Source organism: Chiloscyllium plagiosum, unplaced genomic scaffold (assembly GCF_037043375.1).
Source record: "Chiloscyllium plagiosum isolate Xiang-an unplaced genomic scaffold, Cpla_swu_hap1 HiC_scaffold_3, whole genome shotgun sequence".
NCBI lineage: Eukaryota > Metazoa > Chordata > Chondrichthyes > Orectolobiformes > Hemiscylliidae > Chiloscyllium > Chiloscyllium plagiosum.
In genome coordinates, this window is record NW_028270141.1 from 36,964,655 (window position 1) to 36,981,130 (window position 16,476).

Here is a 16,476-nt window from a genome sequence, read left to right on the forward strand (position 1 = left end):
CTGCCCACACCACACTCCAGGCCCTTCCCTGCGCCCACATCACCCCCCTCACCTCCGTCCAAGGCCCCAAAGGAACCTTCTACATTCAACAGAAATTTACCTGTACCTCCACAAATGTCATCTACTGTATCCATTGCAGTCTCTTCTCCATCAGGGAGACAGGACGCCAACCTATGGATCATTTCAGAGAATACCTCTGGGACACCCGCTGCCTTGTAGCTGAACACTTCAGCTCCCCTCCCACTCCGCCAAGGACTCCGTCCTGGGCCTCCTCCATCACCAAACTCTAACCACCTGAAGCCTGGTGGAAGAACGCCTCATATTCCACCTTGGGACACCACAACCACACAAGGTCACTGTGGATTTCACCAGTTTCCTCATTGCCCCTCTGCCCACCTTATTCCAGTCCCAAGCCTCAACTCAGCACCACCTTCTTAACCTATCTATCGTCTTTCCCATCTACCCGCTCCACCCTTTCACCTTCTCCCCCATCCTCAATCAACCTAACCCGTATCTTTGGATACTTTGGATTGTGGGAGGAAATCGGAGCACCCAGACGAAACCCCCGTAGACATGGGGAGAATGTGCAAACTCCACACAGGCAGTCGTCCGAGGTTGGAATTGAACCTGGGTCCCTGGCGCTGTGAGGCAGCAGTGCTAGCCACTGAGCCAACGTGCCACGCTCTACTTGTTGTGCCACCTTTAATGATGTGATACACAGCCAGGACTCACTGCTCCTGCACACCCTTTAAAATGGTACTCTTTACTCTCTACTGTCGCTTCATGATCTTTGTACAAATGTGCATCACCTCACACTCCTTTACATTGAACCTCACTGTCAACTGTTTGCCCAGTTCACCAATGCGTCAATATTGCCGAATTATCAACTGCTTTCAAATTAACTACTGATTGATGTTTTAGTCAGGATTGTGGACTTTTTGAAGTATTTTAATTTTTAGGTCCAATTTAAAATTGATGATATCTGAAGTGAGTAAAGTTGTATGTGGTGAAGATCAACTAGGCGAAAGTGAGGACTCCTGATGAAGGGCTTTTGCCCGAAATGTCGATTTTCCTGCTCCTCGGATGTTGCCTGACCTGCCGCGCTTTTCCAGCACCACTCTAATCTTGTATGTGGTGAAGGCATATTTTCTGACTTTAAGAATTCTGATCAGAGCATTTGTTCCCATGCCATGGGTTCTGTACGTACTGGGTTGCAGCATGACGAGAAGAAGACATAGAGAATAAGTCAAGTTATTTAATGGAGCTGAGGACTGGACAGAAGGAGTATCAGCAAGATGTTGTATCTGCCTATGGTCATTAGGGAACAATTCGCTTACCTGAAACTCAGTGAGGAACAATTTGCACGAAGTCTTTGTTTTGCGAAGAAGGGAGTCACTGAAATTTCCATCTCTTGTAGACAAATCTACAACCTTTGGGCATGCAAGAAGGATAGTGCCATTGACTGTGAAGTTGACCATGGCTTTGGTCAGGATTCCTCCAGGCTGGCGCAGGTGACATCTCTACCTTCTTCAGTTGCCATCAGCTCCTGCATGAGGGAGGTTACTTAGAGCCTTCATACAAGGCACAGGGAGTATAGTGTAATCTAGCTGGCCGGAGAGAAGCAGGCAGAATATGCACATTTCTTTGCCAGATAGTGGGCATTCCCCTCGTACTAAGTTCCACTGACTATATATACATGGCTCTGTAAATGTTGCATCTAAATGCCGAGATTCTGTTCACACACATTGGCTAACATTCACCAAAGTTATACGGGTGCAGAGGAAGACGCTGCAAGGAAATTCGCATACATCATTACCTAATTCACAGAAGCCAATGACTGAGGGAATTATGGATAGGCCCTAGGCAGCTTTTGATTTTCGGTTTACTTGTATACTTGCTGCTGAGGGGACTATCGCCAGATCTTTTTTCTTGAATAATAAGAAACACATTTGATTTCCTTGCCCATCAAAGACCTTCATTCCAAGAGTCCATCCTTTAAAACTAAACTAGAATGATAGCAGCTGCAGTCAGTGACTAGAAGGCCAGTGTGAGATGCTGCAGAGACTCATTATCATAGCTTTATAAATATTCATTCTTCATTTTATACTACACTTCATCCCAGTGCACTGTTAATTTGTACCATTTAATCCTGAGGATTTAAGAAATGTATCATCTCTGGCTGGGAATTTTCTTAAAGGAGTATATTATTAATTGCTTGCATCTATGGAAGTTTTCCCACAGTTTTTAATCAGTCTCACTACATTAAGTTTGAACTCTCTCTTTCAAAACTAGACGGCCTTTATAACTGGGTTGTCTAATATACGGCCCATGGGCTAGGATCTAGTCTGCTGTGGGTCTGTACCCAGCCTATGGCATCATTGTTTAAAATGCATGTACATTCAGGTGACAGACCTCAAAGGTGTTTCACTTACAGCCTGTATCACTCCCATACTTGCTGCTGATTGACTCAGCTGGAGGAAGATATTGGAGTCTGGTAACATTTCCAAACAAGTAAATCAGAGGCATACGTTAAAATGCCATAGACAGCTATTGAAACAGCTGGTGGAATCTAAATTCCATGAGCGATTCTGGAATTGAAAACTCATCTCTGTAATAGTGAACATAAAACTGTCATCACTTGTTGTAAAAATTTCTTTAGGGAAGAAAAATTGCCATTCTTACCTGCTGTGGCCAATATCGGCTCCCTGAACACACACGGTAATGTGGCTGACTTCTAATTTCTCTAGCAGTCATTTTGTCCAAGGAGTGTTTTTTTTCACTGATACTCATATCCATGAAATAATAAATTAACATGGTGGAGTGGGCCACAGAGGCCGGAGGGAAGCATAGTTTCAGCAACAGTGAGGAAGGACATCTTTGCACCTCCATAGCTATTTTACATTCTTCCTCAGCAGTAAAATGTTTTAACTTGATGTGTCCAGGAGTGGATGAGTTTGTGGGAGGGCCAGAGAAAAGGAGAAATAGACTAGGAGTTTACTGGACACAACACATGTACCTCTACTCCTCTTCCATTCTAACACAAACTAGTTACAAAGCAGGTTGGGAGGTGTAGGGAGATCTATTTTAAAAGCCAAACCGTTTTAAACCTCCAGCTTGGTGTTTGTGGCACCTGAGATTAATTTTCATATTGGTTAAATATGTCACAGCCATTGTCCCTCTCCCTCTTCTCTGGTGATCAGGACCTGGGGCCTAGTCTGTCTCTCTTTTTCTCTCCAGCTCAGCTTCTTCAGTTAAAACCCAAAAATGGGTTTATTGAGTGTCTCTGCTGCCTACTACATTTTGTGATCATTTTTATTAATTACTCTTTTAAAAAGTTACAATTTTATTGTTTGAACCATCAAACATAAATTTCAACAAAAGCCACCAAAATTGTGCCAAATCCTAACCATCTGAAATTTGCTTATTGAGTGAGAAAAACATTGAAATGCATTGCACACCCTCCTGCTCCATGCTGAAAGGTTGATTATACATGTTTCGTAATTTTTAATTCTAGGGCTTTAATTTAAATGCAACATGCATCTATTTGTGCCTGGCTTTATGGCTTGTACAGTGGTGGGCTGAAAATTGGCTTTCTGCCCTGGCTTCAGGCATATAGTTCGAAACAAGACATGGTTTTCAATGAGTTTCCAGCATATCAATGACCTACAGATGCAACCATTTGAAATGCCACTGAAATGCAGAAATGCCTTCTAGGTTGGGAAAGAGATGCAGTTTTTGCTGCCTCTGTTCGTCCTATTTATACATGTCTCAGGACTCACTTATTTGCATGTTGCTTCTTCTTTCCCAACGTTAACACCCACCATGCGATACAGCTATGCTGCGGAGTTGAGAGCAGCAGAGAGGCTCACTCAGAAGCTGATAGCTGCATTTACACCAGAGGCATTGGGATTGAGAAGGGTTTTGATCTGTGGGACCCACTTCAGACCAAGATACCTCCATTAATATAGATTCAACTTGGGACAGACATCGATGGTTGGTTAGAGGTCCAAGGTGTGAGGCTGAGGCTGAGGGCCGGAAGCGGGACTTTGACAGTTGGAGATTGAGCCCCATGCTGGAAAAGCAATGCTGAATGTGATGATGAGGGACATGCCCTAGCATCTAAAGTGGTGGTGAGAGCTAGCAGCCTCAGGTCTCGCAGAGAGTGGGCCAAAGTGGAAGAGATTGAGCCCTTGTAGGGAGTGTGAGTTCAGCATAGCTAAGCACTTAAGAGAGACTGTTTAACATTTAAGTTTGTTTCTTTATTTTTCGATTTTATATTAAGAAGGATTATAATGTTTAACTTTGGTCATTTATTTTTCTACTTTATAGTGAGAGAAACTAAGATTTTGTACCTTAGTACTTTTGTACCTAAGATGGCTGGTCGGACAGCATCCAAGGAGCAGGAGAATCAACGTCAGGATGAAGGCATTATGCTCAAAACATCAACTCTCCTGCTCCTCAGCTGTGCTTTTCCAGCACCACATTTCTTGACTCTGATCTCCAGCATCTGCAGTCCTCACTTTCTCCTAGTTGAGTTCTGTATCACCAAATGACCATTGAAGGAAATGTTTAGATTAGATTACTTACAGTGTGGAAACAGGCCCTTTGGCCCAACAAGTCCACACCGACCCTCCGAAGAGCAACCCACCCAGACCCATTCCCTTACATTTACCTCTTCACCTAACACTACAGGCAATTTAGCATGGCCAACTCACCTAATCTGCTCATTTTTGGACTATGGGAGGAAACCAGAGCACCCAGAGAAAACCCACGCAGACATTGGGAGAATGTGCAAACTCCACACAGACAGTTGCCTGAGGCGAGAATTGAACCTGAGTCCCTGGCGCTGTGAGGCAGCAGTGCTAACCACTGAGCCAACCATGCCGTCCACTGTGACCTTTAGTGATTGCCAATAAGTTTCAGGTTGAACTATTATAGCTCAGTCCGTCCAAAAGCAGAGAAATCCATCTCTTTTGTTATTGAATGAACAATGGTTTAAAGCATGTTAGTTATGCTTAAACATTTGTATTTTTTACAATAATTTATGCTATTTCAAGATTCAGTTCAGGTGGATCAGAACCTGCCAACAAATGGCCATAGATATCTTTCAATTTTATTTGATTTGATTTATTGTTGTCACATGTACCTAAGTACAGTGAAAAGCTCTTTGGATGCTGGCTGACCAACTGTGCTTTTCTAGCACCACACATTTCGACTCTGATCTCCAGCATCTGCATTCCTCACTTTCTCCTATCTAAGATGGCACCAGGAATGGTGACATTATACACTTTTCACTGTCATCCTGTATCCCTGTAATTGAGTAAATGTGACAATAATGTCTAAATCTAATTTTAATTCTAATCCTAGTTCTACTGGGTCCTGTGAAATAATGGCAGGTTCAGGAAGGGACCTCTGTTTTTATTGTAGGAAAGAGAAACTTGATGTACCTGCATTTCTATATCAGGATACAACTATTCCTGGCACCTGACCCAAGATTCAAGTCAATATCCTGTGAAGTTCTAATGCACTGATCTCTGCTAGAATTGCCCAGAAGTTTGAACTTACAAAAGACAACCTCTCTGCTCATCGAGGCTCTCTGTAAAAGTCTCCGACTCTAAGTTACTTACACATGTACCTGGGTGGCTACTCAGAAAATATCAGACAGATTTAATCTTTGCCCAAGTCTGGATAATTACATAACTAACTCTCTGCAAGCACTCACACTGACCCTTGTGACTAATCCCTTGAGTCCCTGACTAACTCCTGACCAAATCTGATCTGACTACCCCCTATCCCTGATGATAATCGCCTGACCATACAATTACACCTCCCACATGAACTGACTAACCCCTGACCTAGCTATCCTTCCCAATAAGGTCAGTCTAATGCTGTAAAAAGGGGACATGTTTTGTCTTCCCCACCTTGACTGTGATGTGATTTTCCACACCAGAAGATCCAAATGAAAATTACTAGCACTGCTCATAAAGTTTTAGTGGAGCAGCTATTGATAATCTTTGTTGCTCCTCTGACGATCAGAGCTTCTGTGTCATCGCACCTTGTGCTCTATGATGGGAGCTGTATTGAAAGCAATGGCAGCGTTACGAGCCACTATCCTAGCTTTCCCCATTCAGACACGCGAATTAGGCCATCTTTCAAAGACACAAGTTCTACCTTGCTTAAGGCCTTTCTGGTTTCAGCATGAGCATCCAGAACATAAAGATAAGCATACTCTGCCATCGGAGACTACAAAGTGAAGTCAACAGTGCCTCTTTAAAGGTGTCATGGGCCTTAAGGTCTGTAAGAGAAGCTGTTTCCTGGAATACCAATATACCCTGTCTTGGTCAAGTCCAGCGAGGACTCTTGGTGACGGCAATGTCAGTGAAGGTGAGACGGCGCTGGGGAAGGGTGACTCTTGTTCCTGCAGCGTAATGAGGGGCCTTGTGGTTGGCCATTGGCTGAGCACTTAACAAGAAGGACTGTGAAGTTAAATTTTATTTCTTTTTTTGCTTTTTGATTTATTTTTCTGTGTTTTAAGATGGCGCCAGAAAGTGGCTATACTATACCACACTTTTCTCTGTATTTTGCAACAAAATATATAAATCAAATCAAGTCACACAATTAATCTTAGTAGAGAAGACTCCGCCCAGTTTATGGAAATTAGGGATAGGTGCTATGCCTGTCACTGGCGAGCTCTTGAAAAGCTTTGTGATAAATACACAATACTGCTGCATCCATTCCCCAGATCTTATCAGAACTTGTCACCTCCATATTGAGATGATGCTCTGAGAGACAGCAGCATATCTGATCATGCCTAGACTTTGCAGTGATGCACAAGACCTTAACCATGAAGGGCAGCACATGGATTATATAAAGAACCAGGAAGTAACAGATCCAACCTCAGCAAATTGCAGCCTCTATGTTGTTTCTCAATGTAGCTCTCTCTACATAAGACACTTGTGCGCACAGGCAGTATAAAATCAGATGTTCTTACCTGTTGATGCTGGTTGAAATTTTCATGCCATTGATCAGAAAAAGAAATGAACTAATCCTTATATTATGGTTAATAGAAGTTTTACAATTGCAATATTTAAAAGGCATCTGGATGGGTATATGAATAGGAAGGGTTTGGAAGGATATGGGCCGGGTGCTGGTAGGTGGGACTAGATTAGTTTGGGATATCTGGTCGGTATGGATGAGTTGGACGAATTGTTTCCATGCTGTACATCTCTATGGCTCCATGATTCAGGGGAAATCAACGTAAGTCAAACTCAGAATTCTATTGGGCTATCCTGGCTTGCTGGCTCACTTGGTGGGAACAGATTCAATGAATTTCTTCATACAAGAGTGAGACCTTTTCTAGCTGGAATGGATAGCTCTTGGTGTATAAGAGTAGGCCATTCATCCAACTTTAAACGAGTCAATGTTTAGACTAGCTACTGCCTGGTGTCATGTCTGTTGTTTTGTGCCTTTATACAACTGGCTCAGTGAGACACCAAGGGGTTTGTGCTCATTCCTTTATCTAGCAGTAGCAGCCTCAAAGTGACTGGAATGGCAAAAACTTGAGGTGGATCTTTTCCATCTCGAAACTATGATGGAGATCCATAGGTGATGATGTTATTTCTGTCATGCTGTTATGCGACGATAGCATCTATGCACATCACAGGAGTTATCTGGTCTTAGTGACCTCCAGCACTGGCCACTCTAGTCACTTTTATGATGATCAGGTTTACGTTGGGTCTCCAAGACCTGCTTGATTTCCAGAGTGTTTCAGAGGGCCATGTTCCAGGTTTAGCTCAACCCCCCCAAACTGGATTGTTTGTGAAGTCTCTCATCTTTTAGAATGACCATGTTGGTTTCAGTTCTTTCATATGTAAATCGCAAGCTCACACCTTAAATGTATTATCTGGGCTCACATGATCCCAATTGTTAAAGTTCACTTGAGAATGTAACTGTTAAAACAATGTTGCGATTTACATATGAAAGAACTGGAACCAACATAGTCATTCTAAAAGATGAGAAATTTAACAAACAATCCAGGTCTTTTTCAAAATATAATTTCAGTTGCATCACACTGTAAACATTTGCTATAAATTCTGTGTCTTACGATCTTATACTCCACAACCACCTAATGAAGGAGCAGCATTTAGAAAGCTAGTGCTTCCAAATAAACCTGTTGGACTATAACCTGGTGTTGTGTGATTTGTAATATGCTGAGTGATTGAGTGAGTGAGTGAGTGAGTGAGTGGGAGTATTTTTAATCCAGGTTGCATAAGACATTATTCTCTAAAGGTTTTGATAAAGCTTGAATCAGCAACATAGGAACTTGTATTTATATGACACCTGTTCCCAAAGTAGTTGACAGCCAATGAATTATATTTGAAATGGTGTAATCAAGGCAGGTTTGCAAACGTGACAGGCAACAAAGAAAAAGATGTGCATTTCAATAGTGCTTTTCATGACTACCAGATGTCTCAAAGTGCATTACAGACAATTAAGTTCTTTTTCTGATGTGTAGTCACAGTTGTAAAATTATGTTTAATTGCAGCCATAAAATTTGCGACAGCAAAGTTACTTGTCGGATAATTGTTAGCTGGCACACAAGAGAAAACTCCCCTGCTCATCCTTGAAATAGTGAAAAGAGATCTTTAACATACCTGAGAAAGCAATGAGGGCTTTGGTTTAAAAATCTCATTCAAAAAGCAGAACCTCCCACAGCACAGCAGTAACTCCATATTGTACTGGAGAGCCAGCCTAGATTTTGTGCCATTGATTCAGAAATGATTTCAAACCATAACTGAAAAGATCCCACATGGTTGACAACCAAACCACCACTTTCAACATTCACTCCCTACTCTACTGACATACAGTAGCAGCATTATTTACCATCTAGAAGATATACTACAGCAACTCACCAAAGCTTCTTTGATAGCACTTTCCAAATCTACGATCTTTAACACCCAGAACAATACAGGCATGGGAATACCATGAAGGTTCCCTCTGAACCATTTGCCATCCCAGCATGGGAAATCATGTCTCACAAACTTGACTGAGTTTTTTGAAGAAGTAACAAAGAGGATTGATGAGAGCAGAGTGGTAACTGTGATCCATATGGACTTCAGAAAGGCGTTCGACAAGGCTCCCCATGGGAGACTGATTAGCAAGATTAGATCTCATGGAATACAGGGAGAACTAGCCATTTGGATACAGAACTGGCTTAAAGGTAGAAGACAGAGGGTGGTGGTGGAGGATTGTTTTTCAGACTAGAGGCTTGTGACCACTGGAGTGCCACAAGGATTGGTGCTGGGTCCACTACTTTTCATCATTTATATAAATTATTTGGATGTGAGCATAAGTGGTATAGTTAGTAAGTTTGCAGATGTCACCAAAATCGGAGGTGTAGTGGACAGCGAAGAAGGTTATCTCGGATTACAATGGGATCTTGATCAGTTGGGCCAATGGGCTGAGAAGTGGCAGATGGAGTTTAATTTAGATAAATGTAAGGTACTGCATTTTGGGAAAGCAAATCTTAGCAGGTCTTAAGACACTTAATGGTCAGATCCTAGGGAGTGTTGCTGAACAAAGAGACCTTGGAGTGCAGGTTCATAGCTCCTTGAAAGTAGAGTTGCGGGTGGATAGCATTGTGAAGAAGGTGTTTGGTATGCTTTCCTTTATTGGTCAGAGTATTGAGTACAGGGGTTGGGAGGTCATGTTGTGGACATTGGTTAGGCCTCTGTTGGAAAATTGTGTGCAATTCTGGTCTCCTTCCTATTGGAAAGATGTAGTGAAACTTGAAAGGGTTCAGAAAAGATTTACAAGGATGTTGCCAGAGTTGGAGGATTTGAGTTGTAGGGAGAGGCTCAACAGGCTGGGGCTATTTCCCCTGGAGTGTCGGAGGCTGAGGGGTGACCTTATCGAGGTTTATAAAATCATGAGGGACATGGATAGGATAAATACACAAAGTCTTTTCCCTGGGGTGGGGGAGGCAAGAACTAGAAGGCATGGGTTTAGGGTGGAAGGGGAAAGATATAAAAGAGACCTAAGGGACAACGTTTTTGTGCAGAGAGTGGTACATGTATGGAATGAGCTGCCAGAGGAAGTGGTGGAGGCTGGTACAATTGCAACATTTAAAAGACATCTGGATGGGTATATGAATAGGAAGGGTTTTGAGGGATATGGACCAGGTGCTGGCAGGTGGGACTACATTGGATTGGGATATCCGGTTGGCATGGACGAGTTGGACTGAAGGGTCTGTTTCTGTGCTGTACATCTCTAGATTCTATGACTCTATTGCAAGATTTGCTTTAATTTAAATTGTCTTCTTTGCTCCCTCCTCCTTCTTCTTAGACTGTCCTTTGAGACTGAGGATGACTTTCACTCTAAAGTCATGGGTACTGAGGTGACTTACTGGGTCCAATGCTGGATGCACAGACCCAGGCATTGGTGAGCAGGTGGTGTTTCAAAAGGTGAATGAGTGACATGCTCAATTAGAAAACTCAGTTTGGAGAATGGACCAAAAAGTGACCTGAAGTCGATAGGAGCTACAAAACTACTTTGGATTAAAGTGTTTTCACAAGTTTTGGTGACTTTAACTTTTTTTTAAACCCCACAATAACACTGGCTGTGGCCAGCCAGCAAGAGTTGGGGACTTTATCATGTTTTCCCCAATAAACACGTAATTGTGATAGTTGGCAAAAGACAGTGGTCAGTGGTTGTGTCAGTGATGGAATACTCATCTTAACCTATGCAAGCCTGGGCACCTTGTCTCTTGATTGAAGTCTAACTTGTGTCTTTCCTTCTTGCTGATATGTGTTTAGTATCTTCATTTTAGACACTGGGAAGGGAGGGAGGTTCTAAGTTCATAATTCCTTACTGTTTATTCATCATGATTGATAACATAACAAGATTGATACACATGCCCTGTTTCACAGCGACTTAGTGAGACATGTTTTACAGTCATTACTGGTTAAAATACTTGTTAAAGCCTCCCTCGAGTCATCTAACAAGGACACTTAAAACATCCACTTAAGTCCCTTTCATCACTTCTCAACATGCCACAACTTGTACAATAGTGTAACTAACATTCGACTGAGCTTAACTATCACACTCACTGCAGCTTTGTTGAAAATACAATACACCTTTAACCAACATACTTCAGGATAAAAACCGAATGAACTGCGGATGCTGTAAATCAGATACTCAATGATAACAAGAGGGCATAACTTTAAGGTGAAAGAGAAGAGGTTGAGACGGGATTTGAGGAAAGCTTTTCACCCCGAAGGGTGTTGAGAATCTTGAATGCATTATTTGGAATGGAAACCTCATAACCTTTAACAAATATTTGGATGAGTATTTAAAATGTCACAGCATTCAAGACTATGGGCCAAGTGTGAAAAAGTGGGACGAGTGTAGATTTGAAGTGGTTTTGTCAGTACAAACTCAATGGACCAAAAGGCCTTTTCTGTATTGTATAATTCTATGATTCGATGATGATACAGAAACTAAACTCGAACAAAAAAATCTATTTTAAAAGAAATGAACACCACACTATAAACACCTTTCCTTCTGAACTCCCTTGCTGTAACTCTAACCATTAAGTAAGAAGAAATCTTCCTTTTCTAGATCATGAAGTGTTTTTCCCTTTCAGTCTGTTTAGAAGAGGTTTCTTGCCACATTTATGAAATTATTTGCATTGTTACTTCTCCTTTCTTCTGTTTGATTCACCTTAGACATATTGAAATCCTCCCCCCTCCCCCTTCCACCATCATCTCAGATCATCATTCCCTGCAAGTCTCTAACTTGTCAGAGTTTTACCTACCTGTTCCTACCTGTGATAATTAAGTTGTTCTCAGAATGTTACTAATTTTTATCCATGTTGCCTCTGCCCCTGTAGTAACTGTGTTGTTGACAATTCTAGATGATTGTGAAGTCTTACATTAACATTAAGATATATATAGACTCTTAAGATTTTTTAAAAAACAATTATTTATTTATACAAAGTTAACTACATACAATACACTCAACGTGAGATCTAAGGGAGTGTTCCTTCACTTTAGCCATTTGTCAGTTATTGTCATGGGGATGGTAGTTGTTGGATGATAATATTAACAATGACATGGAGCCTATTTTGACGATCAGCAGATAGCCTGATTGAATTTAATTGACAGCTCCGTCAAGCTTTTATCCAATACAATGTTATATATACTCACACATATCTTCCTACAGTAACATTTACATAAAACATTTATTATACCATTTCTTAATAATAATACAACTCTTGTGCTTCCCTTAACCAAAACGTATCTTTGTAAAATGCACTAAACATTCATAGCACTACAATCAGAACATCTTAAATCAGCTATATTTCTGTGCTTCTAAAATTAATTCTTTAGTTGCATATATCCCTGTTTTCAAAAATGTAGACCCAAACCTCTTACCAAACAACATATTTGTTTCTGTCACTCCATTCTCCTGCATATTTAATCACTTTATTGTCTTTGCACTTTTCCCCTTATCCTACAAAGTATCAATTACCTCCTGCCTCATAATCAGCAATAACCATTTGCTTGTGCATCTGTCATCAATAAGTCCAATCCTTCCAAATGTAGCTTCAATAAACTGCAAGAATGGCGCAGTAGCCTCAGAGATAAAATGGTTCATCAACTTTCATAGAAACACAGAATTCCTCCAGTGTGAAACCAGGTCTTTCGGTCCATCGGGTCCACACCGATCCTCTGACGAGCATCCCACCCAGACCCACTCTCCTACCCTATCCTGGTAACCTTGCATTTTCCCATGGCTATCCTGCACATCCTTGGTCACTATGAACAATTTAGCATGGCCAAACCACAAAACCTGCACATCGGAAGAAACCGGAGCACCTGGAGAAAACCCACACAGACACAGGGAAAATGTGCAAACTCCACCCAGACAGTCGCCTGAGATGGGAATCGAACCAATCACCCTGGGGCTGTGAGGTTGCAGTGATAACCACTGAGCCACCATGCTGATCCCAAATTGAATTTGCAATTTTTGGCAAAACAGTTAAGAAATGATAAATAATATGGAATGTAAAAATGGTCAAGATCTAAATTCAATATTAATGAAAGCATTGGGTTGAATTTTGCTGACAGAGTTGGGAACCAGGATTTGGGACTGCTTTGAGTTCTGAACTCACCTCTGGTTAAAGTAAAGACTGATGTAGGTGAAGCCCTTTGTGGACATGGAGCCAGGTTCCTGGTTGGATAGAGCAGACTGCCAAAGCTGGAGGGCCCAAGACAGCTGGAGGACCCGGCAACTCAGAGAAACATCCGGCTTCCGAAATATTGAGGAGGGTTCTTCAAAAAGAAGGTGCCCTCTCAGCCAATGCATAAAGTGGCATTTGCCTGGCATACAACCCAGGTATTGAGGTGGTGCCTCTGATTGGGTACCCTCTACCAGGCAGTTGTTCTGCCCTTGATTGCATTCAAGAACTAAAAGCTGACTGGAAGATCTTCTTAAATACTCTTTAACAAGGCCTTTTAAGTTTTATTTTTCATTTATTTGCCCATGGTAAGTGAGCATCACCGGCTGGCTAGCATTTTGTGTTGCCTGTCCCTAGTTGCCCTTGAGAAGGTGGTGGTGAGCTGCCTTCTTAAACCATTGCAATACAGGTTCTATAGGTTGATGCATGATGTCATTGGGGAGGGAATTCCAGGATTTTGACCCAACAACAGTGAAGGAATGGCAATATATTTCCAAGTCAGAATGGTGAGTGGCTTGGAGGGGAGCTTGAGCGTGTTCATGTTCCCATGTATCTGCTGACCTCGTCTTTCTAGTTGGAAGTGGCTCTGGGTTTGGAAGGTACAGTCTAAGGATCTTTGGTGAATTTCTGCTGTGCATCTTGCGGATTGTACAAGGCCGCTGCTACTGAGCGTCGGTGGTGGAGGGAGTAGATACTTATGGATGTGGTACCAATCAAGCAGGCTGCTTTGTCCTGGATGTGTCAAGCTTCTTGTGTGTTGTTGGAGATGCACTCATCCAGACAAGTGGGGAGTATTCCATCACGCTCCTGACTTGTGCCTTGTAGATTGTGGACAGGCTTTAAGGAGTCAGGAAGTGTGTTATTCACTGCAGTATTCTAACCCTCTGACTTGATCTTATAGCCACTGTGTTTATGTGGTAAGTCCAGTTGAGTTTCTGGTCAATGGTTACCCCAAGATGTTGATAGTCAGGATTTAGTGATGGTAACACCTTTGACTGTCAAGAGATGGTGATGAGATTAACCATTATTGGAGATGGTAATCACCTGACATTTGTGTAGTGTCAAATGGTACTTGCTGCTTGTCAGCCCAAGCTTGGTTATTGTCCAGATCTAGTTGCATTTGAACACGGACTTCTTCCGTATCTGAGGAGTCATGAATGGTGCTAAACATTGTGCAATCATCAACAAACATCCGAAATCTGAGATTATGATGGAGGGAAGGTCATTGATGAAGCAGCTGGAGATGGTTGGGCCCAGGACACTACCCTGAGGAGTTCCTGGAACTGAGATTACTGACCTCCAACAATCACAACTATCTTCCTGTGTACTAGGTATGACTCCAACCTATAGTAAGTTTGCCCTCGATATCCATTGATTTCAGCTTCGTTAGGGATCTTTGATCTGAAAATGTGTTGCTGGAAAAGCGCAGCAGGTCAGGCAGCATCCAAGGAGCAGGAGAATCGACGTTTCGGGCATGAGCCCTTCTTCAGGAAATCTTTGATGCCACACTTGTTTAAATGGGGCATTGAAGTCAAGGCTGTTGCCCTCACCTCAGCTCTGGAGTTCAGCTGTTTTGTCCATGTTTGCATCAAGGCTGTAATGAGGTCAGGAGCTGGTGGAACCCAAACTGGGTGTCACTGAGCAGGTTACAGCTGAGCAGATGCTGGTTGATAGCACTGTTGATGACACTTTCCATCCCTTTACTGATGATTGAGAGTGGATTGATGGGGTGGTAATTGGTCGGGTTGGATTTGTCATGCTTTTTGTGTACAGTATATACCTGGGTAATTTTGTGCACTGTCATGCAGATGCCAGTGTTGTAACTGTACTGGAACAGCTTGGCTCAGGGAGCAGCAGGTTTGCGAGCTCAAGTCTTCAGTACGACTGCTAGAATATTGTCAGGGTGCAGAGCCTTTATAATATCCAATGTTTCTTGATATCACATGGACTGAATTGAATTGGCTGAAAGCTAGTAATGCTGGGGACAACTGGAGGAGGCTGAGATGAATCATCCACTTTCTACTGGCTGAAGACTGTTGTGAATGCTTCAGCCTTATTACAAACTGACTTGGAACCATATTACATATCTTTCACTACCCCCGGGTCAAAATCCAACATTCTCTGATTTTGATTTTAAAAAAGTTCATTTTTCTGTTTAAGTGTATGTTAACTCCTCAAATAATTCTGAAATGATATCCAAATCTGGAAAGTCAATGGACCTCGGCCAAACTGACAGTGCATGCACAACTGCCGTCAATGCCGCTGAGCTATGGAAGGAAAAATCTGTCTCATATGCAATCCATTAAAACACAACCTGCTGTCCACCTGTGAGGGAGATGGAGGTACACGTGCAGGAGTATTTATCCTTCCAGCTGATTTCATAAACGCAGTCCAGCATATCCACAATTCCTTAAGAAGTAGTGCAATTAAGAGCAGTACTGCTCTTGGGAAACTGTCAATGTGCTATCCCCTGCAACAGGGCCTATTGGCACAGAATTGTCTGTTGTGCAAAGATCACTGCATCCCTTACCTCTTCTGCTGATGAGTCATATTAGGCTGCTACAAGATACATCAGAAACATCACTCAGTGGATCTACATGCAATGCTTGTATTTAATAGAACAGCATAGCATAGAATACAACAGAACAGAATAGAATAGAAAAGTGAAACAAAATAGAATTGAATAGAATAGAAATTTATTGTCACGTGTACTTTTATATAAAAATACAAAGTTTTATAAGTTGCTCCACCAGCATCTACATCAAAGATAGAAGACATAGAGTCATAGAGATGTACAGCATGGAAACAGACCCTTCGGTCCAACCCTTCCATGCCGACTAGATATCCCAACCCACTATAGTCCCACCTGCTAGCACCCGGCCCATATCCCTCAAAACCCTTCTTATTCATATACCCATCCAAATGCCTTTTAAATGTTGCAATTGTACCAGCCTCCATCACTTCCTCTGGCAGCTCATTCCATACACATATCACTTTCTGCGTGAAAAGGTTGCCCCTTAGGTCTCTTTTATATCTTTTCCCCTCTCACCCTAAACCTACACCCTCTAGTTCTGGACTTCCCTGCCCCTGGGAAAATACTTTGTCTATTTATCCTGTCCATACCCCTCATGATTATATAAACCTCTATGAGGTCACCTCTCAGCCTCTGACACTCCAGGGAAAACAGCCCCAGCCTGTTCAGCCTCTCCCTACAGCTCAAATGCTCCAACCCTGGC